Here is a 13,388-nt window from a genome sequence, read left to right as displayed (position 1 = left end):
GACGCGCACAGTGCCTATATAGGCGCCACCCAGCCCACTGACGTCAGTTTCGTGACTTTCCATGCCGGGAGCGAGAAGCCACAAAGAACACTGACCACTGATGTCAACAAGCATTTACAATGCAATAGGTCCTGCGATTACATTATTTTGAGCTATTGACATTGTAAATGACATTGTTTTTTAGTTTTGTTTTTCTTTTGTAAAACATAAATAAAATGCATTGTGATTAAAAATGGCAATAGCTAAAATGTTGTAATGTTGTAAATAAATAAAGACAAGCTGGAGTCCATAGCCGAATACCATGACTGCCTGTCTTGTTACCATCTCGTGTATTTTATTCTACCACCCTGCACTTCCGGTCTGTTTAACAAATCAAGCAGTAGGTAAACCTAAATAAGATCCCTAACTTTAATCATTTCCCAGAGCTCTACATTTTCTATGCTTTGGTACAGGAACATGTGGGGGGAATGTATTCCCTGTGGTTTACTATTTGTGAATTTCGGTGGAGTACGTGCTGTGTGCTTTAACTTGGATGTTTTAACGAATACCCAGTCTCGCATGACCCCAGAAGCCTCACATTTCATGCTTCACTAAGTACTACAAACTTCGTGTGCTCCTGAATTTCTCCACACTTCGCAGACCCTTCCTGTCCACGTCACGCGCTCCAGTCATTAGCGTGGCACCGTTTGAACTGCCTGTCGATACACGGTCTTTACCCAAGAATCCAGGGTCTTAGACTAGAGGCAGAGTCCGGGGACAGATGCTATAAAGTGAGAGAGTACAGATGTGAAAGGTGACATCAGAAGTATGACTCCTTCAGACACACCTCAGTTCCCGCCATCTTTTGTAAAGTAACCAGCAGGTGGGCAGGCAGCTGGAGGCTCACAGGCCCAAAATACTCAGAATATGCTAATAGGTTCACGATTCCATCCACCTGACAGCTCCATTTCCGCCTGTGTATTACACGCACGCAAGATGCATGCTGTGCACGTTTTTGCCCATCTGCTCAGTTAGTGCCCGGATGTCAAGTGCGTCACCTGCGTCCCCAGTAAGTCCTGGCCTTTCAACCAACTGTACGGGGCATACTGTGACCTATCACACGTAGTTGCCATGATATAAACGAGACAACGGGTCCCAGGAAGCCATGTGATGTCTCCTGGAAGCTAGCGCCGGCTGAAGCTGTCACATGTGACTTACCTGTGGGTCACCTGGCAAAAATGTTTTAGGGTGCATTTACAACCATGTTCACACGAATATGCTATGCGACTATTTAGGAATTAAAGATTAGTTGATGAATGAGCCTACATGGATTGAGACAGAGAGAACACTGATACAACTCCATCGTTTAACTTCAGCATGTTAGCGTTCAGGGCCACTAAAGCATGGAAGAGCAACCCTGCATGTTTTCACACTCTCTGGCTGCCTCTGCCTTCCTGGAGAAGGTCCGCTCTCACACGGAGGCAGCGGAGCAATTGCACTACGGCCAACTACACACCGAAGATTCCACCCAACACAGCCGGTATCCATTAAACTCGTCAATGAAATCCTTGGCGTGTCTACCAATAAACAGCAGTCAGCAAGGCATTCCCAGGTCAGTGAACATGACGTCTCTAAAGGCAATCTCATCACACAACACACAATCTGAATGGGCAGTTGCCGAAGAGCAGGCAGCTGGTCGGCGAGTACAAATGGCGCTCGCTTACCTGAGCTTTTCATGGTGTGCATCCTCTGCTGCGCCAAGAGCTGCTCGCGTCCTGAAACCCCATCTGAGGAAAAACACAATTCAGTCTCATAAATTGTCTACAGCATATTCCAGCCAGCCTGTAGCTCAGCTGCGCGAAAGATTCATCACTGCACACTGAATCGGTGCCGTGTAGATTTAGATTCCGTATATAGGTTTCCCGATTTATGCCCTTATATAGGTACAATTCATATTGCCCTTATTTAGGCATAGAAAATCCAGCCCTTATTTAGGCATTGTCCATGCTAACCAAATACAGGCATGGTCTCCTACATCCGACCATCCACGTCACAACAAGTTCTTGGAAAATCAGACTCTTAAGCCTTTAGGAATTTCCCTTCTTGGATATTGATTTCTCCAAGAACTCATTTATTATGCATGAACATCTATTCCTTAGGGGTTCATTCATGACGTTCCAATGCCCAACTTTTACGTCAATACAGGCATTCCTAAACACCTTCAAGGTATAAATATACCTGCACTTGCCCTGGCAAACCACAGTTCCGGTACGGTCCAGCTCGACTGCCTACTTGCGGTTCGCCACGGCAAGTTCGGAAGGAGAGCGAGTTCCAGACTGATGCACTGACCAGACGCTGTCATCCTCCTCGCAGAGAATCCAGCTCCAGTGTTTCTGACTCCCCTTGCGGGGTGTTAGATATCGAGTCCCGGAAAGATTCCAACCTCACACATTCTAAGGTATGGAGCATACTAGAACTTAGAGAAACTTTTGGCAACTCTTGGCAAAACTAAAACTATAGCTAGCTATACTTTAGAAAACAGCCCCTACTTCTTACCTCGTACTACACTTAGGTTAGGTACACTGGGGTAGAACTATTTAGAAGCATCAGATGAGTATTCACATTTTAGCCTGTGTTATTTATGTATATATTTTAATAAATATATGTCATAGCTACAAACCATGCTATTGCAGTATTATTGTATCTTACTGCTAACTCTGTACATATTGTACTTAGCAGCCTGTCTTATGATTGTAGCAGTTCTCTTGCATGAGAAATAAGACTGTTCAATAAACCCTTTTTATTGAAACGCCCGTCTCTCTATTTCTGTGCAACTCTGTAGAAACGAAGCATGCATGATTGACTGAGTGAAACTGTTAGCTATTGTTTCCACGGTTCTGAGATTGTTCCAACTCTAAGGGAAACAAAGTTGTCATGTTTATGCGGTTGTCAGAAACTAATCCCTTCTTGTATATTTGAGAGGTTTCTAGTGACCTCTGAGTTAGCTGGCACACACAGGTAATTAAGTTTAATGTACTCGATAGAGACATACTGACCTCAGTCCTATGTCAAATCTATAGTGTATATTATTCCAATGCGCAGAGCCTATCAGGGATATAGGAACTACACTACATGGCGCCCAACGGTTTGGTAAGGCACTAATTTACCGCTAGATACTGGAGTAACTCAGTCGTGCTTTTCTCAGAGACCCCTACTCATAATACTCCATACGATGTCTGGAGTGGGTAGGGATAATATCCGCCATAGCTGATGAGGACAAAATCCTATGTATTAGCTGTTTGGTTTGTTCAACGTTGAAGGATACAGTGTTCCAAAAATATTGTGCACCTTATCTTTGTTCCCTTGAAACCTGCTCTGAAACTTTCATTAAACAATGACCGAAAACGGCACAAACACTAATACTGGTGGAGCTGCGGCTGACCAAGTCGCAGCAGCTTTTAATCGTACAGGTTTTCAAGAAACCGACGAGAATGCTATAATCATCAATCCAAATTTAAGGAGAGCCATCACTCTAAAACTTATAAAACATGGCCTAACACCAAGAGGTGGTAGAGCAGTTTTTGTGATAGAGGCACATGAATCTCACCAGACAGAGGTATTCTATTCATGGATAGTATTCCCAGAATCAAATCCAGTAACACACATGTTTCACTTCTACAAAGAAGATGATACACCTGAGGAATATATTCCTTTCGAGGATATTGAAATTCCACTCACATACCAGGAGCATGAGCTCTGGTTTAAAGGCGCCCTAAAACATTACAATCACATTACCAGGCTCGGTCCACTAGGTAGACCAGGAGCAACCTGGCCGATTTAGCCGGCTACACACCTCATCCAGACATAAAAGAAATGTCAGATGTAGAATTACAAGCTCAACTCAAGGAGCTAATCAAAATTGATAGCCAATTGGTTCAATAGGTCATGCGGATTTTCACAGTCCAACCACCATTAACCATTCAAAATCCAGCCCCTCATCAGGGGAATACACAAATAAATCACTCCACAGACTTTACACGCAGTCATGGGTAAAATGCCCACAAAACGTGAACAAATTCCATTCTGGATAGCTCAAAAAATTACTCACATCGAAGCAGTATTTCCTAATACTAGCCCATATGAGAAACACAGAATTCTAACAATCTGTTTGCCGATGGGGATCACACCACATCTAGAAGACTGCACCACTTGGGGCACAGTCTTTGCTGAAATCTACACAAAAACACATGGTGTTCTGTCTACAGCGGTAATACCTGATGTCCTGAAACAGATTCAAAACGAATACGGGGCAGAGCCTGCTCTGAATTTAGGTATGAAGTTACTTAAAAATTTTAACCAGGTCTCAACAATAATATTATCTAATATTAAATGAGAAGCAGCATCAGTGGCAATTCGCCAGAAATTAAGGGAATTTGATGTAACAACAACCACAAGAACTAGCCAGAATAATTGAAAAATCCTATGAAGAATTAGGCAGAGACAGTTTGGGGGGAAACCAGTTAAACCACAACTGTCAAAGTCCTGATAAGGTCTTTCCTAAAAACACTCCTACCTCTTCTAAAAAGAAGTGGGAAAATAGCAAACAGCATTCCAAAGAGAAGCGTTCTCAATCCCAAGGTAGGTCTCCTCAAAAGGAGCCCTCTGAAAGGAGGTACAACCTCAGGAATATGGATAATTTAAGAAAACCTGACAGATATCAAGATACTGATACACGTTCCTCTCGTACCTTTCAGATATCATCACAGACATCCGAAAGAAGAGGACGGTCAGAGAACAAAGAAGAACGCGTGAAGTCCAAAGACGATCAACACGTTCAGAAAAACAAACAAAAACCTCAATTCTCCAAGAAGAAGGTAGCAGGTCTGACGATCAGACATGCCGAGGATTCTGAAAACACAACTCAAGAACGGAGAATGGGCTCAGACAATGTTGGACACTGCAGCAGAAGTTATAGTAGCTCGCCAGAACCTGAAGGGGCTTCTGGAGACAGTGGACTTGAATGAGGACATTCAAGTTGAAACTGCAGATATCAAGGTTAGTTCTCCGCATAGGGTATATGAAATAACACTCCGGATGGAGGGAGACATACCAAGAAATGTGAAAGCACTCTTTTGGGAGTGACTTTCAAAGGGTTATGATATACTTCTAGCAGAACGGGACTGGCCACCAGAATTTGTCAGAGTGTGCCCACATGGCGAAGACATCATTATACCAGCCTTCTCCAACGATGTTCCAATACATTTAAAATATACTTATGCCAGGAAATGGGCAGTGGCCCAATTCCCAGCATTATACAAGAATCATGTAGGATGGGATGAGAACTCACCTCACCACAAAATCCAGTTAAAAAAATCAACCAACTGCACAAAGGCAGTACCCAGTTAAGCAAGAAGCTAAAAAACAAGTCAGGGAGATCTTAGATCAACTTAAATACCAGGGGGTGATTGAAACATGCACCTCATCAAAGAACAATCCTTTGTTTCCTGTTTCCAAACCAGACAATACATATTGTCTAGTTTTGGATTACAGACACCTAAACTCATGTTGTAAAACCTTTGCAGTGCAAAATGCACACAGTACAGCATTAATGAATAACATTGTGCGTAATAAGTACAAAACAACATTAGACATTTCAAATGGTTTCTTTTGTTAAAATATTGCACCTGAAAGTAGATATTTGACCGCTTTCTCAATAATGGGGACACAGTGTCAATTTTGTTGACTCCCACAGGGGTTCAAAAACAGCCCGGGGTTATTCTCAGCAAGGGTAACAGAGTTACTACAAATTTATGATGACAAGGCATTGTCATATGTCGATGATATCTATCTGACAGACGATGACCTGGACAGACACTTGAACAGGGTGAACACCATTATATTGGGCTTCGCCTCTGATGGTTACAAATTCAACTTTAAAAAGTCCAGAATTGCCCATATCAACGTCCTTTTCCTAGGATATGAACTTTCAAGTGAAGGCAAAAGCCTGGCAGCCAACTTTTTAGAAAAGTGTGCGCTGCTCCAACCTCCAAAAACGCTGAAAAACTTACACTCGATTTTAGGTTTCCTGAATTTTGGAAGAACATACATTCTAAACTACGCAGAGAGGGTTAAACCTCTCTACGAATTAATCAAACCTGATTTCAAAGCCTCAACTTGGACACAAGAACCCACAGAAATTCTGCGTTCACTTCAAACAGACATGTTAGCAACTAAACACTTGCAAACATGCGTAAACGTACGCAACTTAGTGATCCGAATCATTCCGGGTCAATGCGGATTCACCTACTTAACTTTTAACGAAGGTGAAAAAGTACCAATTGCATACAAATCACACTTGTATACACAAGCAGAAATGAAATTCACTTCTACAGAAAAGATTCTGACAGCAGTTCAAACCGCTGTAGCAAAAGAAAGAGCCCTAGCACAGGGGAAACGCTTTATGGTCGTGACTCCTGTACCAGCCTTAGAGGCAGTTACTAAAGCTAGCATTCGGAATGCAAAAGCTTTACATCCGAGATGGATACAATGGGTTAATTCTCTTGCTGCAACTGATGCTGAATATGTTTTTGATCCTTATTTGAAAACACAAGCATTCCCGCAATACGAACACGAATGTCCTCTGCCCATTGGAATTCTCCCTCTTGATCAGTACGAATTTATAATTTATACTGACGGATCTGCACAACCCGCTACGGAGAGTAAACAAGCTTACAGTGCAGCATGCGCAATCGTTAAAGGTCGTATGCGTGATGGCAAATTTAGACCAATGGTCACAAAAACGCAATCTCTAGGAGACTGTACTGCTCATCGAGCTGAACTACAAGCATTCAAGATGGCACTTGAAAACACGGATCGTGAATTCCCCACACTCATAGTGTGTGATTCTTTTTACTGTGTTCAATCTTACAATGAATATTTACAGAATTGGCTTCAAAATGGTTTCAAGGATGCAAAAGGTGGCACAATCAAGTATAAAATGTTTTGGGAACAAGTAGTTCAGTTACGAAAAGGACTACAAAACACTCACGTGATACACACGCTGAGTCATCAACGTGATGGCATTCACGTTGAAGGGAATTCATTGACTGATGAAGCCGTGAAAGGGGCTGTGCAAACGGCTTCCGTAGCTGCAATCACTCGTTCAACAACGAAAATAGACAGTGAAATAATGCTGGCTGTCAATGCTTCAAGCAAAGGAAGCGGTGTAGCATTACCTAAAAAGTTTCCACTCAAATACTCATATATAATTGATGCGAACAATGTTCCGTTTGCTCGAATCCCTGGAGTGGAGGATAGGGTAATACCAAACATGGAACGAAGAGCAGCTTTGATTTACGAAGCACATCTGGGAGAGGGTCTGACACATCAGGGGATCTCTAAAACAATTTTAGAACTAAAGATATGTACTGGTGGCCAGGAATGAATACACTGATTCATATCTTCATCAATGACTGCAATAGAGATCGCAGTACAGAACACCACCAGATACCTGACTACAACATAGCCAGCCCAGTTCAGACACCATTATTAGACAGCATTAGACTATGTGCAGGCATCCTCTTGGACAAATGCAGTCCCCCAAACACTAAATCGAGGTTCCTAAAGATGTGGCCTCAGCGCTCGGCTGATGCTCGAACTGTTATAAAAGATTTACGAGTCTTTATCGGCACATACGCAATTGGCACACTACATTCTGACCAGGGTCCTGCGTTTAGCTCTCAAGCTTACAAAGAAGCCATGGCCAGTTAGGGCGTAGCATTGAGGTATTCTTCTCCATTCCATCCTGAGGGACATTCTGTTGTGGAAAGAAAAAACCGGGACATAAAGCAGTCTATAACAGCTAGGGTATTAGGTTCGGGTGATGGGTGGGTCAAACACCTTTATGGGATCCAGCGCGCACTTAACAACTTGCCAAGAAGTTCTCTAGGGGGTGTCACTCCATATGAAGTTCTATTTTGAACTAGAATGTTGGTACCGGACCTTGATATGCAAGGCACAGTGATGGAAGATAAAAAGTTTTATATCTAAGATCGTTTGGCTGTTTTACAGGACTTAAATGAACTAAGAACGAAACAAAGCAACGTGCTCCTGAAGCCAACCATCACTGGGGAAAAACGTCCGTCCCAGCAAGGCCTGTCTGGATCCCACAGCTTGGTGATCTAGTCAGAGAAAAGATCGCGGACAAGAAGGAATTTGGGCCTTCTTACAGACAACCAGTACCTGTCCTAGCAATCCACGGATCAAGAACAGTACTACTGCCGTCCCTTGCTGGTAAAAAGGAGAAAACATTTGTGTCCATCGACCTGATCAAACCACACTATGTGGCCGATACTAAGCAGTAGGCCAAGTGGACTCCGCCAATGTAGCAGACGCACTCCTCTAGCTACAATCCGAAAGGTTCAAGCTGAGAGACTCATCACCTTTGAAGATTCTGCAGGGAGAAATAAAGGACTAAGCAACAAAGCTATGGAACTTGTCCCTCTTGAAACCCAAATAACAGTTTGTCCTGATACACATGTCTACAACGAAGTAACAAGTGATCAACTGGTTCCAGCGAATTCAACAAATGCTGATGCAATTCCAACCATTGACAGGACTGCCTCTGGCTATTTCATGAACTTTGATACGTTTTCTGAGGATCTCAGCGAACCTGAAACGACGCCAGCACAAAGAACATTCAAAGAACAAGCAACAGACTTTTTTCATGTCCTGAAAAAGACTTATCTGGTTTCACCATGGATTGAACTATGGATTGTTTTGGGAATATTCTTCTTTCTACTTTGGTTAGCTCTGGTATTAACTCTGTGGATGCTGATAAATGGAAGATATATTCAAATGGACACAGCAAGTAAAAGAGTGAACTTACTTCTCCAGCCACACAAATCATCCCATCGTGAAGCAAGAGACTTGTTAGTAGTGAACATCACAGCCGTTCCTATACATGATGGTATAGTTTGTGACCAAACGGAATATGACATTTTTGGCCCGTCGGAGCTTTTGAAGTTCCACATTTATTTAAGATTTCATTAAGTGGCTTTATTACCTCTAGTACCTTTTCTGATGATTGGGACTTCGAGACTGTTAATAACATGATGTCTGATCTAGAGATGTCTACAGTATTCACAAATCATGAATATTTAGAGGGTTCATCAGACTATGAACACATGTATTGTTATAACCACTATGGTCATCATTTCTTGCATACATCTGCAACAACTAGAAATGTATTTATGTATAACCAATGGGAACATTGTCCTACACCTCCAAAGGGTCATTCGAAAACTTTTGCAATGAAATTTCCATATTTTTCAGGCTACCATCTGTCTAATCCAGAATCGTTTTACTTTAAAAATGTGAACAAGACAGGAATGAAAAATATGTTAATCAATACGAAACAGATTTATTTTGCAGCCTTTATTGCTCAACTGTCTAGACAAGGTTTCAACTTTTGGAAAGACAACATTGAGCCAAAAATTGTCTGGGGTACAAAAGATCGGCAAATACAGGGGGTAGAAGCTTTGTTTAGAGCCTCTATCATTCCGGAGCAAATTATGTTTTTGAATGACACTGTCCAGCAAACGTCTTGCCTTGGATTAGCCAGGATCAAAGACATGAACACACTGACCATTCCTATACCTGCAAGTAATAGCACTACACGGGGGGGGGTGGGGGGGGGGGGGGGGAGGTCGACGTACATAATATTTTGCATCACAACAGATCAGATCCAGAATGGAAAAAATGGTTGCTCTGGCCCACAGACACGAATAACTGTCAAGATCGATTCCTGAACAAAACACAGGGTTTCACTATCAATAGGCCAGACCCACGCTATGTTCAAAGACAGCATCCAGGGGTAGTAACAACATACAGAGTAGGGAAACTTTGCCTTGATTGGCTACAGAAAGCTACACTGAAGGATGTAAAACAACACTTAACTTTACTTCAAGAAGGCGCAGACCTTAGGGAATTCTTGCTAGGACCAAGAAAACGGTTTCAAAAACGTTTCAGATATGCCGGTATCTACACTGCTTATAATGAAGCATGGAAGGTTACCCAAGCAGAGACTACAGAACGAATACGAGAAATTGATCTTATTAATTTAGAGAAAACTCTCTCTGTAGTAGACAATGGGTTAACGACTCTGTCGCCCAGAATATATTCATTGGACAGGATTGTGTCTTCTGTCATAGACATCATGGAACAAGACTTGGTCATGTTGCAACATGGTCAGTCTCAGCTACGTTCTATCATGCTATTGGGCTGGACGCTACAAAACTTGCATGGAAGCTAAGTGCCTTGGCGTTTAATCAATACTACGTCACTGTTTTCAGAAATCGATCTCACTGATAAACAGATCAGACTGGCACAAAGGGGAGCAGACTACACTATGCTGAGCATTGAAAAACTGGAAAAATTACCATTCACTGTGGCACAAAAACCAGCTACTGAGTGGATCATACATGGTAAAATTACTCTGCTTGTTACAACTTTCTATTTTCAATATTGCCTAAAACATATACCAGTTGGCAAATATGAAAGGTTGGGTAAAGGATACATCAAGACATCCTGGGATTTACCTTACACAGATAGATGTTGGAGTGGGGAACGTGGCGTGTTTCTTAGCGGTGAAAACTGTGAACACACACTAAGCGGTTCTCTCCTTTGTCAGGGTATTAACTTACACTGGGCCTGTGATGGTTCCACTACAAACTTATCCTGTCACCTGCAAGGTTCACCGGCTGCAGTGATTAATCCAATTTTTGTCCAACTTTCTAATGGGAGTTACATTATGTTGAATGATCACGGCTGCTGTGGCATGTTGCCAGGTATTCCATATCTACTTACGGTTACATCCAGGGTCACTTGCTGTATGCAAGTCTTGTTTCCACAAATAGACACAGCCAGGGAGTCGCCTTTGTGGCCTTCACTGAACATCTCTTCTATACGAATTGATACTTTAAGCAGAATAAAAGCCATTCTTTTACAAAAAACAGTGCCACTCACCTCAGCCAGAGAAACCTATGATCTCCAAGTCGCAAGGACTTCTGCGGAGATACGTACCCTTTTGTATACAAACTGCCCTGTATATTTCTCAGAAATGTTAGGTTGTATCTTTAACATGTCTGATACGAGCGGTATTATACATGTATTTAAGAACGTTTGTGCAGGACTGTTAGCACCTTTTCAAGCAGTCCTCGGAATTTTTCCAAACTTCGTGCACTCTGTGTTTGGTGGACTGCCACTCCTTTTAGCACTCGTTGCAGGGATCCTATTTTTGCTCCTACTGCTACGATATGGCAAGCCAACTCACCATTGACACCCAATTCACCATGGAGAGAGCTCTTTTGGAGATGAAGTGTCGTGAGCGCATCGTCCAGATTTTGGGTTTACCTTGTCTACGAGAATTAAACACCACATGGTTTCTGTCATTCAGACCAATCTGGCAAGATTGCATCTTACCTGTTCTACGCTGCCTGCTCTGCGGTGAAGAATGCATGCTAGACATCTGTCTAACACTTCCATCAGTCATGCCTACAGATATCGATACTCTGCTGGACCTGGTAACGACCCATGTTCTGTGTTGTCCCCAGCGGCTACCAATCCTGATGACGGCATTCATTGAGATCTCACAGACGCAAATTGCTACTGCTGAGGTATGAGAGGAAACAACAGGCACGCAGGTAACATCCGATTCGAACATTGCTGATGCAACCAATGCTGAAGGCGATAGTTCACATCTATGTACAGTTAATCTTCTAAACGAGGTATTCCAACTTTCACCTACAACGGTAGACAACTTTTTGTCTACAGGATTAGAAGATTTCATGTTTTCTCCAGATCCACACACTGACTTTTGATTCAGGCACACAGTGTTCCAATGAGACTCTGAATTTGGCCTTCATTCTTTCATACAAGGGACTAACTTTGGAACTTTTTTCCTATGATTAATTTTTTTTATCCAAATTTGCATTTTTTCATTTGTTGGCACAGTAATCTGCTTATAGTAGAACTATTCATAGAGAACAGAATTCTTTGAAAAACTTCCAGGGACATTATGCCACCTTGTCACATCAACAATTGATTTGTGTTAACCTGATATGAAATGGTTTCGGCCCTTTTTAGGTCGAGGACTACCGGTCTGCCAAAGGCAGAACCGGAAGTCGAGATTTAATGTTTCCTAGAGTGGCTCCTTAGCCCGCCTCTCTTTTTGCCTCTCCTCCATTGGCTGGCTTCCTAAACGGAGGCCAGGCATTGGAGGAGAGAGCCGTCCCTCCAAATAGGCTCCGTCTTTTTCAGATTCGGGGGCGTGTTCCTTGCTGTTCTTTCCACTTTTTAGCCACGCCCTTTTAAAACAGCATGAACACGCCCCCGAATCCGAAAAAGATACGATTCTTCCAGCCGCCATTGTTTTGCTGTTCTCTAGCTGTGACGATTGTTCTCTGGCTGTGAGGATCTTGTTTTGCAGTTGTGCGTTATTTTTAAGGTATTTTCCTTGTTTGTTTGTCTCGTCTGCCACCGGTCATTGATTTGCTTTTCTCTTTCCATTCGATTTCAGCAAACTGAGCCGTCTGTATACTTTTGCATTGCGGTTTCACTTTTGCGCGATGCGTGTTGCTCTGACTTGTCATTGATAATGGTGTTGCGTTGCCCCGTGTGTTGACGAATTGATTTAGAGCTTGTACTTGGGTTTATTACTTTTCTGAGGCTTATACAATCGATTTAAAGGTTGCAAGACAAATATACGTAAAAGTCGGCCAATTCCTTTATAATTTTGTCGAATGTGCTTTTCGCTGCCTTTTAAACGTCAGGGAATTAAAGTACACGGCCGTTGGGGAGATCTTCCCAAAAGGTATAAAAGTAAGTGCTGCATTTCCTTATTTTATTTTCAATGCGTTTTGCAGTGTTTTACTAACTTGTGTTTGTTATTTTTGAAGCTGTGGCCCGTATCTTTCGGATTTCTTTACGGCATGGACACCTTGGCCAGGCGGCAATCGACAGCTGTGCGTTTCCAGGTAAGCCATTTTGCCTTTCATTTGTGTCCGTCATTTATTTGGTGTTCCCCTCTTGTGGCCCGTGTCTTAGCGTCTTCCTTTCTGCATGGCCAGCTTTCCCCGTCTTGGATGGATCGCTTTGCGATTACAGTTTGCCCATTTGTAATTTTATTGGTGACCACCATTTGTTTTGGGGTCGCCTTTGATGGTCAGCATGCTCTTGCTGTTGTGCGTGCGTAAAATTCTATTACTCTTGTTGGGATGTTCCATTTTTGAGTGCCATTTACAATGTTTACTGCGACATTCAGGTAAGTTCGTTTGTTTCGAAAAATACTACTAAATATAGTTTGGGGTTGGTTAGATTTTTCTATGTTTTTGATGCTCGTTGGAAATATT

General features: G+C 42.5%; 1 protein-coding gene across 2 annotated transcripts in view; it reads right to left on the bottom strand.

Moving 5' to 3' along the window:
• Window positions 1–13,388, bottom strand: part of FOXRED2 (FAD dependent oxidoreductase domain containing 2) — an 86,176-nt gene that overhangs the window by 23,579 nt on the left and 49,209 nt on the right. For both annotated transcript variants that reach the window (XM_085601109.1, XM_085601110.1), the window contains exon 2: window positions 1,704–1,766. The gene's annotated coding sequence lies outside the window, so the exon portion shown is untranslated. The remainder of the gene's footprint in view (window positions 1–1,703; window positions 1,767–13,388) is intronic.

This window comes from Triturus cristatus, chromosome 4_2 (genome assembly GCF_964204655.1).
Source record: "Triturus cristatus chromosome 4_2, aTriCri1.1, whole genome shotgun sequence".
NCBI classification, from domain to species: domain Eukaryota; kingdom Metazoa; phylum Chordata; class Amphibia; order Caudata; family Salamandridae; genus Triturus; species Triturus cristatus.
Note: the sequence above shows the minus strand (reverse complement) of the source record. Positions and strands in the feature narration are given on the sequence as shown.